We start from the raw sequence: 18,992 nt of genomic DNA, 5'->3' as shown, positions 1-18,992 counted from the left end.
ATTTCCTATCTTTCCCTGGCTCAAGACTGCACCGATTGCATAATCTGAAGCATCTGTCGTCAAAAGGAAGGGTTGCTCGAAATCAGGATACTGAAGGATAGGAGCATGTGTTAAGGTATCCTTCATATCGTCAAAACTTTGCTGCTGCTCTTCGCTCCAATGAAACTTCCGACCCTTCTTTAACAGATCCGCCAATGTTTTAGTCCGTTTCGCGAATTCAGAATAAATTTCCTATAATATCCGACCAATCCGAGGAATTGTCTTATATTCTTCTGATTTTTCGGCACAAGAAATTTCTGCACAGCTTTGATTTTGTCGGGATCGGGACTAACACAATTTTTGGAAATGATATGACCCAAATATTTAACTTTGGTGGAAAGAAAGGCGCATTTGTCTGGCTGAAGACGAAGGCCAGCCGCTGATAGTCGCGTAAAAAGGCGTCGCGCTCTGCCCGTGAGATCGTGGCTGTTTGAAGCAAAAATGACGATATCGTCAAGGTAGACGAATAACTCCATCCCCTGGAGTCCCGTCAATACACGGTCCATCAGGCGTTGGAACGTAGCCGGAGCTCCCTTGAGGCCAAAAGGCATTCTCAAGTACTCATAGTGGCCATGATCTGTAGAAAACGCGGTCTTTGGCCCGTCAGCAGGGTTCATTGGTATCTGATGAAACCCACTAGCGAGATCAAAAACCGCGAAATACTTTGCTTTGCCTAAATTGTCGAGTATTTCCGTGATTTTGGGGAGGGGGTACGCATCTCCCACGGTTTTGCCATTCAAAGCTCGAAAATCGATTACCAATCGCCACTTTCGGTTTCATTCAGCATCACGCTTTTTAGGAACAATCCAAAGAGGCGAATTGTAAGGCGAGTTTGATTCTTTAATCACACCGAGCTCAAGCAATCTCCCTATTTGCTTTCTTATTTCCTCTTTATGGACAGGCGGATAGCGATACTGTTTCGTCACCAGCGGTACATCGTCCATGGTGGGAACAGTATGCTGTTCTAGGTTGGTACCTGGGAACTCATAGCCTGGGAGGAAAAACAAATAAGAAAACTCCTCAATGAGTTTGATCACGCTTTCTCGTTCCTCGGGCGGCAGATCCTTGACGCCCACGAGCTCGAAAATACGACGCACGCGTTGTCTCCTTGAGAGTCGCGGACCTGAACGTTTTTTCATGATTTTTTCGAGCTCCTCATCGGAGTCTGATAGAGATTCTGTATCATAAACATCATATGGTATGATTGTTTGAGGAGCTATCAGTGTATCGACATCTTCATAGCCGACGTTAATAGCCATAACACAGCATTGACCATTTTCATTGGACACCGCTGAGTTACCGATAATAACACCTTCTCCGGCATCCATAAGTGGCAGATAACCCTCCTTACAATCCTTGTTTATGACCTCGATGGGAGTGACATGTCGAGTTCGCGCTCTAAGGGTCAAAACAGGTGCTTTTAGCGGGAACTCGTAAGGTTCATCGTCATACCGATCCGCAAAATGTTGCGGGTTAATGAAGGGTATAGGAGTGATTGATCGGCTCCTCGTAACAATTGTCTTGTGATAGTATGAAATTGTTACTTATACCTGATAAAAGTATTCTCCGCCGAGAATACCATCATTAGGAACTCTGAAGCTATTTGGCATCACGTAGAATTTTACGGGTGTATCAAATACCTTTAGGATGGCGGATCTATAAGAAGGTATTGATCCTTCCGTGATTTTCGTAATGGTTATTCGCTCGTTGATATTCACAAGAGTGTCTGGTTGCAATTGATCTTGTTTTATGAAGTTCACTGCGCAACCTGTATCAACGAGGAAAATGCCTTTACTATCCTTCAATTATCCAACGTTAACCTTGACAACTGGGCAGCGGTAATAACATTGCTGACACCTGTCTGCATAGCGACCACTGCAACCCTGGCAGCCCTCGTCTGTGCGCTCGCCGTCGGGTTCGCATTGCGAGCACCTTGGGAGTTTAAATGCCCAGAAGCGCCCTGACGGACGCTGGATGATAAGGGTGGTCGCGATTCAAGATGTGTACGGGGTTATTTTCGCGATAATAGGGGTCGTATTGTTGAAAATCGCGATGATTTGATTTCGTATATGATTTATGTGGAGATGGTGAGGGGGATCGGTGATAATTTTCGCGCGTTCTAGGGTTATGGTAGCGTTTGTACGAGTCCGGATAGTACGAGCTCGATTTTTGTGAATAACGGCTATCATGATCGTGATCGGCATAAAATGCTTGTTCTTGAGAATCGCGATAATCCTTTTCTATATATTCTCTAGAATATTCGCAGCCTGGTGACTTCTCGCGTCGTGAGTATCTAACCGCGGTTTCGCGCGTTTCCAAGCGTTGCCGTGATCGACGCTCTTCTTTGCGAGCTTCGACGATCGCATCTTCCAGCGCAGCAGGTTTTTTTTTCAGTTACGCGAATTTCAATTTCTGAGGGTAAACCGTCTAGGAAGCTACCCTTCGGGTCAATAGCTTCAAATAGAGCATCCGAATGCGCTTCCCGATCAGTGCCGGCGAGGCAAGACTTTACTCCAAGTACCAGATTCTGTACGCGTGCGGCGTACTGAGATACGGTCTCTTCAGGAAGCGTCGCGACTCTTGCTAATTGCTGATAGTAATATTTGAAATCGCGACCGCTTGAAAAGTTTTTCTTTAAATGTTTTAACAGATCCTTTATATCATTGAAATTGTACCCGTCGACTGATTCCTTAGCGGCTCCCTTTAATTTCGCGATGACTCCGCGCACGAAGAGCTTTTTATCACATTCTTTTAAAAGGAGATTTTCCGCGTTTTCAACGTCAAACGCGAAAGTTCGCAACGCCGGTCTGTAGCCATCGAATTTAGGAATACTAGATAACGCGCTTTGATGGTACATAAACAGAGTACCTGCGTCGGGGGTTGTAATTTTGAAACGATTTTTTTTTGTGGTAAAAAAAAAACTTGTGAATCAGGTAAAATTTGTTGTGAAATTAAAATAAAGAATAAACATTCAAAAAACTAATACCTCCCTCTTAGCTTAGAGGTAATTGAAAACAACCTTTTAGAAAACTACAACCAAAACTAAGTCGAACAAAACGTGTAATGAGAGGTTGAGAACAGTTTCGCGGGATCAAACGACTAAGTTCTATTTTAAAAGTAGATAAAACTTTATAAATACATTTTGAGTAAAAGAAAAAACGTATCAACATGCAGCTAAAACTGAATTGATGATCAGACTGTAAAATAGTTAGAAATGCATTTTTAGAGGAGTAAAATTCTTAGATTGGGATGCAGGTCAGAATTAAAAAATTTTCTAAGAGCAAAAGTCGATTAAAATTCAAAAATCCATTGTGACCGGAAAAATATCAGTTTTTAATTACGGTTTTCGAGAAAATTAAATAGATTTTATTAACTTGAATAATATTATGGAATATTAAATTTCAGTACGCCTCGACAATAACCGAACTTCAAAGTTGCTAAGAATTGCAATACAACAAATCACACACAAAAACAATGTCTAAATTTCGCAAAAAAATAATTTAGAAAAATGCGGTTCTGACGCAGAGTATACGTAGTTCACACGCAATCGATTTTAAACGCGAAAGCAAAAAAAACGCCAGTGTTCACTCGCGGTATATCACGGATAGCATGGGGGCAAAAATGATCGAAACAGACAAAAATAAATGATACATAAAATCCACAGGTAAAAAGATACACAGACATAAATACAAACAATGATATAAAAATTGCACAGACATAAAATGAAATATAGAATACACAAAAATTATCAGAAATGTATAGTAGAAGAGAAAAATTACTTTGCTAGAAGTTGGCACAGAATTGGAATTCCATAAGAAGAGAATTTATCTCAGGAAAAAGATTTGATAGGAATGAATTGGAATGGAAATTCCTCCCTAAAATTTTACTTCTAGATTTACTACTGATACAATCCTATCACCAACGAGTCTTTAATTTATTTTAGTGGTTGATCAAACAAAATTTTGGGATGACGTACAGAGAAAACATTTTCTAAAATAATAAAATTGCTAAAAACATTATTAATTAAAATTCGGGCTAGTCAAATTGCTTAGAAATTTTTTTTTATACACCAATACCCTCAAAATTACTTAAAGTTAATTTTAGGTGCTGATCAAATGCCAATTTGAAAATCAGATCCAGATATAGCAATTTCGAAAAATGTATAATAAAAAAAAATTGGAATGTAAATATCGGCCTAAAATTTCTCTTCTAGATTTATTACTGATACAATCCTATCACCAACAAGTGTTCAATTAATTTTATTGGTTGATCAAACCAAATTTTGAAATGAGGTCCGGAGAAAACTTTTTCGAAAATAAAAAAGGCCCTAAAAACTTTATTAATTATAATCCGGGCTAGTCAAATTGCTTCGAGATTTTTTTTTGTTACACCGATTCCATCAAAATTACTTAAAATTAATTTTAGGTGCTGATCAAATGCCAATTTGGAAATCAGATCCAGATATAGTAAGTTCGAAAATAGAATAATTAAAAAAAATTGGAATGTAAATATCGGCCTAAAATTTCGCTTCTAGATTTATTACTTGTACAATCCTATCACCAACAAGTATTTAGTTCATTTTATTGGTTGATCAAACCAAATTTTGAGATTGTTACGGCATAGCCTGCGTTATATGCCGTGAATTTTCGTTACGTGTGTTACATTGCTAGAACACACTTTTTTCTCAATCTTTCGAGCGGCTGAAAGATTGAGTAGTAGGATCTTGCTCGGTCTAAATAGCTAAACCTCACCTTGCTTTATTAATTTTATTTGGATACTTAAGAGGAAAAAAAGATCAATACAGGAAGAAAGAAAATAATAATATTAATATAATTTATTAAACATTACCATACTAGTTGACAGAAGATCGTTGAAGAAAAATTATCAATCAAATTGTACAAAAAAATTGGAAGTATGAAGATGTACAAAAACTTGGCAATATCACTACCGATATTTATCGGGCAAAAATTAATTAACGAATTTTAGTTTTAAAAAGAAAATTTTGATTTGATAATCACGAACTGATATGTCCGGGCAATAATTAGCGGGATTATACGGTTATTTCGGAACGCAGTCTTTTCAGCCTGTAGCGAATCGAAAAAGGTTGAACCGAAGATTACTGCTGAACGGAAAATCGGTTTGTTTTACCCGATCGTTCTAGAACTTAACTCCATACAGAAGACAAAATTGAACTGAAGATTCGCAGCAAAAGACAAGACCAGGGTTGCATGAGTAATTCCCCCACTCCTAGAAGATTGGCAAGGGCTGGTCAGAAAGGGGCAGTTGAGGGTGGTTACTTTGGAGGAAAGGAAGGAGAGAGGCCCAAATCTACAAAATTTTAAGCTAAATGACCAAAATTTTCCATGTCGTCACACAGCGGACGATGTGAAGGTAGGCGGAGAAACGCTTGGGTCTCGACCTTAACTGGAGGATAACAATTCTATCATAATCCTCTAACTTGTAACTGAGGATTAACAGTCCCGAATGCAGAAAACTTTATTGCATGGTTGTTTGAACGAACTTGATGACAAAGAGACGAATTTGTCCAGGGTTCTAGGATCACTCCCTTACTAAGATATTTCGTCCAGATTTTAGAGATGAGTATGGCAAAAAAAATGGTCAATGCTATTTTCGATTTTCGGAAAAGGTTGAGGAAATAAAAAAAAAAAGGAAAGTTTGTGCCATCTTCGAAGGGTAGAGGGAAAACCCAAGCAAATCTAGATTGAAGTTTCAGCCTTGAATCTACTATTAGTTTTGAGAAATAAAATATAAAATCTAGTAGGTTTCCACATAAAATAAAATGACGAATCGTACTAACATTAGGATTAAAAAACATTTCAGGATATATATAGGGTGAGCATAACACAATAACTTTCATACATACATGCATGCATACATACAATTTCATTCAAGACGGAACAATAGACATTAATCGATTATTATAAAAATCAGAATATCCTCCTGTATCCCTCGTCCTAAGACATGTAAAGAAGGACATGTGACCTCGAGACATCCCGGACGTAACAAGATGATTTCTAGAGAAAACATTTTCTAAAATTTAAAAAAATCCCTAAAAATGGTATCAATTAAAATTCGGGCAAGTTAAATTGCTTCAAGATATCTTGTTGATACGCCTATACCATTCAAATGACTCAGATAATTAATTTTAGGTGATCAATCCCCAGTCTTGGGATAAGGTCCAGATATAACGATTTTTCAACAATGTTGATTAAAATGCACCAATGCTATCTGCATTTCCTGATGTGTATTTCTCCTAGGATCAATCTGTGTAAAAAACAATGGTAATCAAATTACAAATTCAGAAATAATGTGTAACTTATTAAAATGATCAATAAGTAATGATTGTTAAATTGTTAATAAGTAATTATTATTTAAATTATTACTGCCGATACTGTCAGCGATAAACATACAGAACCACGAAACATTTCTTTGGTAAAGAATAATCAATCGAAAGTATAATAAACATGCCGGGCCGATCTGTCATTATTTCGAGGTTATGTTCAGATTCATCTGTTTGCCCTAATCGCTGTAAGTAAATGTAGGTATGTCAATTTAAAGTTTACTTGTGTAATATGTCATTCATTTGATTTAAAACATATCCTGTCTATTCATAACATACCTGTTTTTATGCCGTAAATAAGCGGTAAACACAATTCACTCTTTGCCCACTGGAAGCGCAAAATATTATTACTATTTTATAGTATTTGTCAGTCAGCAGACATTCCATAATGTTATTGGCACAGAAAAAAATTGACGTTTACTTCTCAGTTCACATGTCTCATTTCATTATTAATTAAACACTTTTATTATTTCTAATTACTATATAACATAACCTATATTGCTTTGACACTTGTATCCATTTGAAGTTTCGAACGCAACCATGGAAACTATGATAAACTTGATCCGCAGATGCACGACTTGACCGAATGGCCGATCCGAATGCAACTTTAAAGGCGCGAAATATGAAAATATCCATGTATAATGGCTTCTCCCCTGCTATTGTGCAATTCATTGCATTGTATTTTTCATAGAAAACATTGAAATGTGGTTTTTTCATATTTATAAAATTATAATTGAAGGTCACTCGGAGTAATTTTCTGTGAAAAATATTGATTTACAAAGAATTTTTGTCAAACGATCGAATGGATTTCTTCGCCCGAGATACAATCGTGAATTGTACTATAATAAAAACAACTGGAAAAATGTAGATGAAAGCAAAATTTGGTAAAGAAAACAAACCTTTGTCGACCTATAAATACTAATTTTATTTCCCGAAAGATTTTTTTTAAATCTCTTCGAAACGCTTTTATTGCAACAATTTAATTCAAGACAAATATTTGTTGTAAAAATAAAAATAGTACAATTTTTACATACAATTCTTAAAATAAAAAATCTGCGTGTCAAAGCACAATCCAATCCGACTATTTTTCCGAAGGTTATCCGATGTACAGACAACCACAACAACAATATCAACGACGACGTAGACGCCAGAGGCAGACAGATACAGACGTAAAAACTAGTTTTTCTGACTCAAGGAGCCTCAAAACGTCGAAATTGCATGAAATTCGCGAAAGTCATTTTTCGCATAAAACTCTTCTCATTATGGATGAGAATGTGATAAAATAATCATGAGGCCTTGAAAAAGTAGCGTTTTTCGCCTCTTGACTTTTTTTCCATATCAAGCTTTTTTTGATTCAAATGTCCATTTTCGTTTTGTTTATTGGATTTGGAAAATCCCTTAACTTTGGCAAGTTTGATTTTATCAAAACAGTTTTCAGGATAAATTGCTCATATTTTTTGTATCATAAATGGCTGTAAGTAGAATTTTCAAATTTTGAAAAAAGTGGTCTTAAAAATTCTGAAAAAACTTTCAACTTTTTGCATTTTTATCAAAAATGGCTGTTTAACGAACTCGATCTTTCTTTTTGGCCCTCCAAACAGTGTATCAAAGCCTAATCCAGTCGGACCAGTCTTTCGGAAGTTATCCGGCATACAGACAAATTTGATAAAATCCGAAAAAGAAATTTTTCATAAAAAACTAATACCTTCTCATTTTTTATGAAAATGTAAAAATTATCAACAATATTTGTAGAAAATCTTTCAAAGAATAAAATGATTGTCCTGTAATTTATAACCGAAAAATTACATTTTCAAAAAAATGAAAGTTGTTCTGAATATTGAGCTAGACTCGCGACCAGGACAAATCGGGAAACGAAAGTAAATTTGAAAATTGAACTGAAGTTCGAGTATTAAAAAATTAACAGTGATTGATTTTACAAGGTGATTCTAGATCTATTCAAAATGATATAATTTACATATTTTAACGTTAAAACCTGAACTAATTTAATTCGAAAACCTTAGTATGGACACAAGTGTAAACGTTCGAATTAATGGCTTCTTAATTGAACGCCTTTATTCAATTTCAAAATCTTTTTGAAGTATTATTTCAGTATTTTATATTCCATTTTTAATCTATTTGGTTTGGAAATTAAAAAAAAAACAATTTTCAATAGTAAAAAATTTGAAAATGAATTGTCACAATTTCAGAGTGATAAATTTAAACATGGAATGTTACGATTATAACTGTTTGATTTTTTTTATTTGTATTTCGAAGGTAAAAGTATTTCATTTTGATTCTTGAAGAACAGTTAAATAAACATTAAGTTAGAAAAAAAATGAAATAAGCTGGAGGTTTCTGAATGTTTCAAAGAAAAGAACAAAATATGGAGCTTCTCAAGAATTTTGAAATATTAGGAAACAATAAAAATTTCTGGGTAGGTTTAAAATGATTTTTTATTTCGAAAAAGTACATTACTCAAAGAGAATGTTTAAAAATTTTTCACAACATTTCAAAAGATTTACAATATTAGAAAAAATCTGGAAGCTTTAAAAACAATTTTGTGTGCAAGATCTTACAAAATGCTATGAAAAATGAGAATCAGTCTAAAAGACATTTAAAATTTCCGAAAAATTAAAAAAATAGCTTAAAAAGATTTGAAATAATTTAAAAGAGAAATGATACTTTTGATAATTTTGAAATGTTTTAAAATGTTGACTTTTTATTTTGAAAATTACATAATTTTAAGAGGAGGTATAAAAATATGGGGCCACTGAAAAAAATTCCGAAAGGGATAAATGAAAAATCTCAAAAAATGATATCTCCGGCACCTTAATAATAATTTTATAAAAATTGTATTAAAAAATACATTAAAAAACACGTGCGCTTTGAAAGAAAAGAATGCTCTGTCTAAATTTTCTTCGTACCTACATGATAACATTTTTGAAACAAACTTTGCGGGATTCAATTCAACAACGATTTATATCAAAATTTATTTTTATTATTTTTTTTTTATTAATAAGAATTTAGATTTTTTATAACTTTTTTATATTTTTTTCAAATACTATGCTTATTTTCAAACAAATTTTTTCATCTAGAAATATATATATTCGATTATTGTATTTTCAATAAATAAATAATATTTAATAAACAATTTTTTGAATTGTTTGAATTCAGGAATTTTCTAGTTCGGATATTTTACAATTCAGCCATTTTCTTTGGAGATTTTTTTAATTCGGTAATATCTTATTGTCCAGAATTTCATTTATTTTATTTTTCGTGAATTTTCCAATTCGACTTTTATATTTTGGGACTTTTATAATTTCGGTAATTTTATTATTTGGTTATTTTTCAATTTACAAATTTTACAGTGTCGGGAATTTTATTTTTCGGGATTTTTCAGTCGCTTTTTCCGAAAAATAAAATTCCCATATCACTGTAAAAATTCGAAAATTATAACATTGTCGAAATATAAAAGTCCCGAATTGGAAAATTCTCGACAATTTACAATTTTACCGTATTCGAAAGTTGCCGACAGAAAATTTCCGAATTATACAATATCCGGGCTAGACAACTCCCTAGTTTGAGCAATTAAAAAATAGTCTGTTAAAAAAAATTTTGTTTGATAGCAGAATAAAATATTTTTACCAAAGAAGAAACTTTTTTAATCTTTAAAGTTTCTAAAAATTATTGTTTGAATTTAAAATAACAATATTGAAGCTCACGTGTTTTGAATTTCTGTTTGTATCACATTTTTATACAATTATTGTTATTTTAAATTAAAACAATAATTTAAAAAAATTACACAATTATCAAATTTCTATAATAAAAATATTTTGTTAATGTATTTTTAATAAATAAGCAATATTGATCACAAAACTGTTTTCTCAATTTCTGTAATTCGGGAATTTTCTAGTTTGCACATTTTATCATTAGACAGCATTCAGTCCGGAGTTTTATTATTCGGGAATTTTCAAATTCGATAATATTGTAAACTGTCCAGAAGAGAAAGATTTACAAAATTGTAAAAAAATCTGGAAGATTTTGAGGCATTTTTTTTTGCAGAATTTTACATAAATTTTACGACAAAATGGGAATCATTATAAATATATTTAAAACTCCTGAAAAACTTAAATAATTTGAATTATATATGTGTTTGTGTATATGTGTGTGTTTATATATTTCATATATTTCGAATAAGCTGTATCAATTATAATAATTTAAAGTTTATTTTAAAATATATTTTATGGAACATGATATTTTTTATGAATGTGCCAGTGAAATTCTGTTCGTCTAATTTTGTTTGCCAATGCGAAACGTAATCTGGCTTGGAACTGCCGTCTTAACATCTTAAAACCGAAAGAACAATTTTTCTATCACTTGGAATTATAATCATATTTTTATAAAAACGTTAGAATATATAATAATTAAGAAATTTGAAAATACATACGAGAACTTGATTAGACGAATAGTCTAAAAAAAATCCGTAGAAATTGCAGATCACAAAAATAAAAATAAAAACTAAATAATATTAAAGAACTATCATGTTTTGCAAAGTTATAAATGTAAAAATGTTTTAATTGGCAATTTACTTTCAATCCAAATGGATCTTGTCCGAGCGAAGTAACCATTAGTGGGCCTCGAGGGGCCTACTGAAAGTTGCTTGCAACCCTCTAAGTGGCTGTTGGCAAAATATATCGATGGGACTTCGTGGGTGCTATCTACGGGTGACGGTGTGTAGAGGGGAAGTAACTTTTTCGCCGGAGGCGCCGTCTATATTTATTGCGGGCAAGTAAGCCCGCACCGCATCTACGTTTATAATAACATTGAGTATAGTAACCTAACCTAACTGGGGCGTCTTGTATTACTGCGCTTGCGAGGGATAACGTAGCTGGCGCAGAATTCAAAATGGGCATTAAAAACAATTTTAGTAGTTAAAATGAATAACTATTATAAGAAGGACAAGAATGTATATAAATTATATTTATTAAAATTTGCTTAAGAGATATAAGTTACTTTGCGGAATTCAATTAAAATAAACTGTTAATTGGAAAATACGCGTGTTATACATTTTTCTCTCAACTGAAACTTAGCAAATTTTTGAAAAAATATTGATTGTTATATGCATAATAGTAATAGCTTCAAATATTTTATAATTTTTGAAGTAAACATGCCTTTCATGAAATTTTATTCACACACAGATATAAAACTCTTCATCACCTTCAAAAATTTTTTGACTTTCAGTAACAATATGTTATTAACGGGATAGGGAGGCTATAGGTTGTCTTCACTCTCAAACAGAGACACGAATATGTGTCAAAAATTAAAATTTAATGGAAAGAATAAAATATTTTCAATTGAAACGTGTATAACAATAGACGGGTAAAATTAATTTGTAAATTACTCTTAGTACTGGACAACCTTTACACCCGTGTATTGTTATCCACTAAGTTTATATATTCTGCGGAACAATTTATAATTAAAATTGTAGTTAAACTTCAATATTACAAATAATATTGGAGTATAAATAAAATACTAATCAGAAATTGTTCCTCTCTCAATTTATTTTAAGTCTATAATTGATTCACTACAGTTAGGGTATAACTTATTAACTTCAGTTACGGGTTTTTTACTTTTAAAATTCGTAAACTTCTGAAAATAACTGATTCATCACTTAAAATTAAATGTACTTAATGAATTAGTAAAATTTCTACTAATTCAAATTTAGAGAGATGAGAATCTAAAATTGATTTATTTTTCAAGAACAGTTTTTTATAGTTCTGTTTTTGGTTTTGGTTTTTCATGGTTAAAGCCAAAACTACGCATCCTATCAAAAAGTGATTGATAACAAATTTGTAGATCTTTTTCAAATGCACAATTTTTGTCTACTGATCTTTCTCATCTTTCTCTTAACTTTTTTCATATCGTGCGTTATTTGGCTTTAAATGTTTATTTTTGTTTGTTTTTTGGAATTTTGTAAATGCCATAACTCTGGTAATTTTTGGTTTGATGAAAAAAGTCATCAGGATAAATTGTTCGAATTTTTGAATACTATGAATGAACTTACAGAGAATTTTTGTGTTTTGAAAAAAGTAGCATAGAAAATATTCAAAATGTGCTCACTTTTTGAATTTTTATCCAAAATGGCTGCATAACAAACTTGACCTTTAGTCACACTAAATGAGTGTACCAAATGTATGCATGCATGCATGCATACATACATACATACATACATACATACATTCATACATTCTTACATACATACATACATACATGCATACACACATATACATACACACATGCATACATATGGACACCGAAAAAAATAAGCGACTATCTTAGTTTAATACTATTTTGGATTAATACGCTTTGCATAAATTAAAACTCTATAGTCAAAAAAGTGGAACTGGATCTCTTCATTTAATTTTTTATTTTATCGGTTTGAGTACAGAACCGACGCTATAGCAATACTGAACTACATCGATTAAGTAAGTATTGGCATGGAGCAATTCTGCATGTAGACATCGCCAGATTTATTAAATGTATAGCAGCTGTTCTAACGCATCGAGCACACACTGTTCCTTGTAAATTAGATTCAAAGTTGTAATTGTATCCCAGTGGGCACAACATTTGGAGATGTCTTTACGGCATCGTTACGCCATCTTTACAACAACTTCACGATATCCTATGTCCATGTCGTTAAGGTGTCCTAACGATATCACACAAACGTCGTATGATCTGACGATGTCTTTACGGTATCGTAAAGACACCGTAACGACACGGACATAGGATGTCCAAAAATTGTCGTAAAGATGTATTAACGATTGCCTAAAGACGCCCCCGAATTTTGTGCCCACTGGGATGCTACAGGGAACTCAATAAAATAAATTTTAATGCAATTGACTATTTAATTTAGCACAAAGTTAGCAGCTATTTTAGACGTGGCACACAAGAGCTTACGAGGCTCAATAGCGACCAAACAGGATCCCAACGTTTGCTGAACTAATTTCATTCCTGCGAGGCAGGTGTCGAACTCTTCCTTCCCTAGAAATTAGACGTTCGCGGAGGCTATCAGAGGTGATTTTCAGCAGGGCTCGCGGAAGCCAGGCTCCGAACTCTCAAAGCTAATGCAACAACTTCGCCTCACACATGCGCTGTCTGCAGACGTAACCACTATATATGAATATATGAGAAGTTCCGGAAAATGACCCCATACGCGCGTAGAGATTTTGCCGTCAAAGAAAAACTCTGCTTTAATTGTCTAAAACTTGATCATGCTGCCCGAACCTGTCCATCGCTCATAATGTGGGGCACCTCATCATACCAAACTTCACGTGAGTAACGAGAGGATAATTGGTGGATTTATTGATTCGGTCATTCCACATATAGCTCTCAAAGAAGATGCCTCGACCCCTGAATCCAATTCAGGCCAAATAGACATCACGCGGCAATGGTAATTACTAGTCCCGACAGCAATGGTCACCCTGAGTGATGAAGGTAATCTTACGGAGAGGGTGAGAGCGCTCGTTGATCCGTGTTCAGAATCAACCCTTGTAAGCTTCAGACTGACTCGCAGGCTCGGCAATTACATTCAGTCAGTTAGAGTTGAAACTGCTGGATTTCTGTGTACGACCTGAAAAAATGGACATCACCACTACTTCACTTTACTGCGATCTCGACATAGCATCTTGCTTTGGTAATCTCAGGCTAGCTGAGCTTGCCGAGCCTAGTTAAACGGGAAGGTCTTGTCACGCAAAAGACGGTGTTTGGCTTGGTATTCACCGGGTCTCTTTGGGCTCCCTCATCGGCTGCACCAAGGCTCGCGCTCTCTATTGTCCACTCACTTGATGACTTGATGACACCGAACCATGGCACGAACAACTAATAGACCCGATACAGAAGTTTTGGTCAATTGAAGAAATTCCTCGGGCTGCAAGAAAATCTCGCAAGGACGAAACTTGCGAAAGCATCTTCTTAACATGCATCAACATGAGAAGAGTGGCAGATACTTCGTGCCAGATCAGCATGCCCGATCAGCATGAGCCACAGTTCATCATCGAATGCAACGAGATCCGAGTTCTTCTACTGCAAATGTAAAATTCATTGACGATTATCTCCAATTGGGATACATGACAGAGATAACTCCACAGGAGCTGAATGACTCGAATGTACAAATTAACTACGTTCCCCATCATGGAATTTGGCAGCGACAGGATAACGGCGGGAAATTGCGCGTGGTCTTCAACGCGTCTACCTCCACATCGACTGGACATAGCTTGAACGACGACCTTTACCCTGGTTCCAAGCTTTAAAATAATTTAGCAGCCGTGGTGATAAGATGGAGGATGCCTCGAGTAGCATACTGTGCAGATATCAGAATTATGTTCCGTCAAATTCGGATTCTCCCGAACCATGTACGCTTGCAACGGATCGTCTGGAGTCTATCAGCTGGCGAGCCAGAGCGACATTATATCCTACTCGCTGCTGAGCGATCTGCCTCTCGAGGACTTACTTCGTCCTACCTGGATGCATTTCTCAACTGAAGGTCCTGTCAGCGAATTAGAATTTACATGGGATCCCACCTCTGATCATTTTTGTTTCTTACCCCCTCTATTTAAGGAGACCGGCGTTATTACTAAACGCCGGGTGTCATCAGAAATCGCCAGGTTTCTCGATCCAGCTGGATGCCTCACTCCCGTAAACATCTTAGCCAAAATGTTCCTTCAAGACCTCTGGAAGAAGAAGCTTGATTCGGATTTAGAACTGACAATGGAACTGGCATATCGTTGTAGGCAGTTTCGAAACAATCAGCACGACGTCTCTACTCTCGCTCTACCTCACTGGTTGGGACACAATCGAGTGCACAAACTTCAGCTCCACGTTTTTTCGGACGTAAGCAGTCGTGCTATCGCAGCTGCCGTAGACGCTAGTGTGTTTGCTGATTTAAATTCGGGGAGGTTCAGCTTGTAATTGCAAGAGGCAAGCTCACCTCTCTTAAGGATTTGAGCAGGTCAAAAAACGCTCGCATGCTCATACCAAGGCTTCAACTATTAGCGGCTCTCTTGGCTGCATAACTTTTGTATACTACAGCACAACAACTGAATATCGCTTTAAAGGAATGCAGTGCAAAACCTCAGATTACTCATTCGAGCCACGACGCCAGTCGCTGGAGCGCACAGTAAGGGAAAAGTACATTTTTTGTTTCAAAATAAAATGACAATTTTTTCTATTTGATGTTTCCGGTTCTCGTCAATGATAGGAAAATTGTTGTAATCGCCGACGTTTCATAGATTTACATTATATAAAGATATTTCATCATGATACAATAAACAACAACATTTTTTATAAACAAATTATTTGTTGAAAATGTGTTTTCCGTCAATTTCCATAATTTAGCGTTTATTTTAATTATATTGCAAGAAATTTTCATAGAAACAATATTTTAATGAAAAAAAAATCTCTTAAGACTATTCTTGTCCATATTATAAACAAATTTAATAAACAAATGCATCATTCAGGCATTTGTCTTTAGAAAAATGCGTCTTTTTTATGTCATTTTTTTTTTAAATTAGGAACCTTATGACAATTTCAGAAAATTCATAATTTGTTGATGAATTTTATGATTTTACAAAACAAATTTAATAAAGAAATGCACTATTTGAGCACTTATCGACGGAAAAATTCGTTTTTTTTATGCCAGTTCTTTTATTTGGGAACTTCATGATCATTTTAGCAACATCCATCAGTATTTGACAATTTTTGTAAAACAAATTTAATAAACAAATGCATTCTTTAGGCACCTGTTGACGAAAAATTCGTTTTTTTTCGATGTCAGTCCTTTCAATTGAGAACTTCATGTTAATTTCAGCAACATTTATAATTAGTTCATCAATTTTAGGATCTTTTTAACAAATTTAATAAACGAATGAATTATTTAGGCATTTGTCAACGAAAAAACTCGTTTTTTTAATGTCAGTCCTTTTAATAAAGAAGTTTACGATAATTTCAGTAACATTCAAAATTAGTTGATCAATTTTATGTTTTTGTTGAACAAATTTAATTGAAGATTCATTATTCGGGCATTCATCGACGTAAAAACTCGTTTTTCTCAAAGTCAATCCTTTTCATTTCAGAAAAAATGTTCTTTTTTATTATACAATACTTACAGTTGGCCAAAACAAGGGGGTTTGAATACAAAGAATGATGGAACAATACATTTAATATTTGTTATGAATAAATTCTATGACATATGAAAAGTCGAGACACTCACGAGTCTAAAGAAAGTTCTTCTTTCACTGCCAACATATGACTTTAGGCTTCCATTTTATATCTTGAACAAGCCTTGAGCTTCAGGATCTAGCAGAATTAGTTTCTTTTTCCACTTTTCCCTCTGATTTACAATTTTTGGGTCAGTCGAAATCAGAAGTTTCCATCAAAGATCTCTATTATTAGCTTCTTTGTTACATTTTCGAGTGTGAAACTCGAAGATATTTGAAATTTTTGTTGTTCGCCTCTTGAGCTTCTTCCGTCAATTGACTAATGGGGAGGAAAGCAGATTCAATCATTTTGGCTCCTCAAATGATAATTTTGTGTCCTGTCCCTGGCATGTAGTACCAGTTATAAAAATTAACATACATTTGCGCTGTTTGTTGGCAATTTTTTCCAAACTTGAAAGTGTCAATTGCCTCTCCTGAAGCCATTGCTTGCAAAATTATGCCGAATCTACGGATCAACTTCCTGTCGACATGTGTGATTTCGGATGACAAACCAGGATCTCTGAAAAATCTTCTGGCAGTATTTCCTGTGTGAGAAGTCCCCGAGACATGTTTTGGAATATCTATAATAAGCCCCATCTTATCACGGAATTCTTTTTGGACTCTCTGTTTTGCAGTTTTTATTTTCGCTTTCTCTTCGTCAGTTTTTTCTTGCAATTGGCAGAATCCTGACTGATAGCTTATATGCAGTATTAATTCTATCAAACGAATCCACGCGTGCAAGGTAGATAGCCCGTATATGAAATTTTGTACCTTCTCTGGTTTATCTGTGGTATTTTATGTACTGGAAAAATTACTTTTAAAGATATCCAATAGGAAGAAAAGGTTGTTCTGAATAAAAATAGAGATAGCTGTAATATTGGGATCTGAAAAACTCGAATAGGCCACCTAGTGCCAGAATCGGAAAGCCCTGAGTGTAGGTAAATTTTGACGGGCAGTATAGGCGAATATACGAAAATAATTTTTCTAACGGTTTTACAGAGTTTTTTTACAGTCAAACCAGGAAAAAATAAAAAGTTACAAATAAAATAAATCAAACTTTATCAATAAAGTTTTTGTCACGAAAATCGAAGAGCAAAGTGTTTGGTTATTGCTCTTCTACTGCTCGAAAGCATGAAACTGTTCGGTTTTTCTGAAATGCAAGTAAACTCCTATTTAAAAAAACATATGAAAAATCTTATAGTATATTTACAGCATTAACTGATAGTATGACTCGAGAAATAAAACAAAATAAAGTAAAAAATTCACGAAATTCAAGCGTATTTTCAAGATTGTTCCACTGTCAATAAAAAAGATTGAAGAAAAAGTTATAATCATCATCAAGTGTTTATCGTTTTTATTCTTCAATCATTTTTCAGCATTCCGAATGAAAATAATCAAAGCAGGTTCTAAATAAAAATATTATTTTAGGTACAAATATATCAATATAACTTCAAATCTGCAAAAAGTTACGGCGGATTTTTTATTTCAAGCTGATATAAATTAAATTTTGCATTGAAATGTTAATAGTTAATATTACATTTTAAATGTTCATGAGGGGAAAAAATGGAAGAATTTATTATTTAGATAACAAGATTTTTTAATTTCGAAGTTTGCAAACAAAATGCAATACAGCAGAAGTCCAATAACTTGCCGCCCGATAAGTGTATACTCCCCTTAAAACGTCATCACACGTACGACACGCACACACATTGTGCTTCTCCCGCTACATGTGCTATTTTGCTCATGATTTGCGCCCATGATTTACGCATGCGTGCACCTAATATCGTGCTACTAGAGGAGACATCCGATAAGTCCGCAATTCCTGGAATTTTCCGCCCCTACAGCCCCGAAGTTGGAAAGTTTTCGGACTTGTACTGTGATAGAAACTGAAGTTTCATTTTCCACCTCTTTTCCGCAAAATAGAAGGTGTCCTGCATGTAAAATTCTTTCGCCTTCTTCGAAGTTTCTACATACCGGTGTAGATTTTGTGAAATCATACATTTGAGCTATTGATTTTTACTTTAATTTGTAAGATTTAAGACTAATTTTCAATTAATTTTCAATGTCTTATGAGACATCTACCTATTGTCGCCGGCCATATTGCTTTTTCCGCTAGTGATTCCCTCAAGATTTCAGATCTCCATAACCTCTTATTCGTTGACATTCTACTAGAAATGGACTTTACGCAACGTTTCTGCTCTACAAATACAAGAAAACTGCATACCGATCGGATTGATAATAATAACACAGCCACACAAAAAAAAGTGTGCGGATCTGGTAACAAGACACACGTATTCCTATGGATTTTGGGGCGCTGAATTCAAATTCGGTATCAAAAA

This window comes from Belonocnema kinseyi, chromosome 8 (genome assembly GCF_010883055.1).
Source record: "Belonocnema kinseyi isolate 2016_QV_RU_SX_M_011 chromosome 8, B_treatae_v1, whole genome shotgun sequence".
NCBI lineage: Eukaryota > Metazoa > Arthropoda > Insecta > Hymenoptera > Cynipidae > Belonocnema > Belonocnema kinseyi.
The sequence above is the reverse complement of the archived record's forward strand: the minus strand, read 5'-3'. Positions refer to the sequence as shown.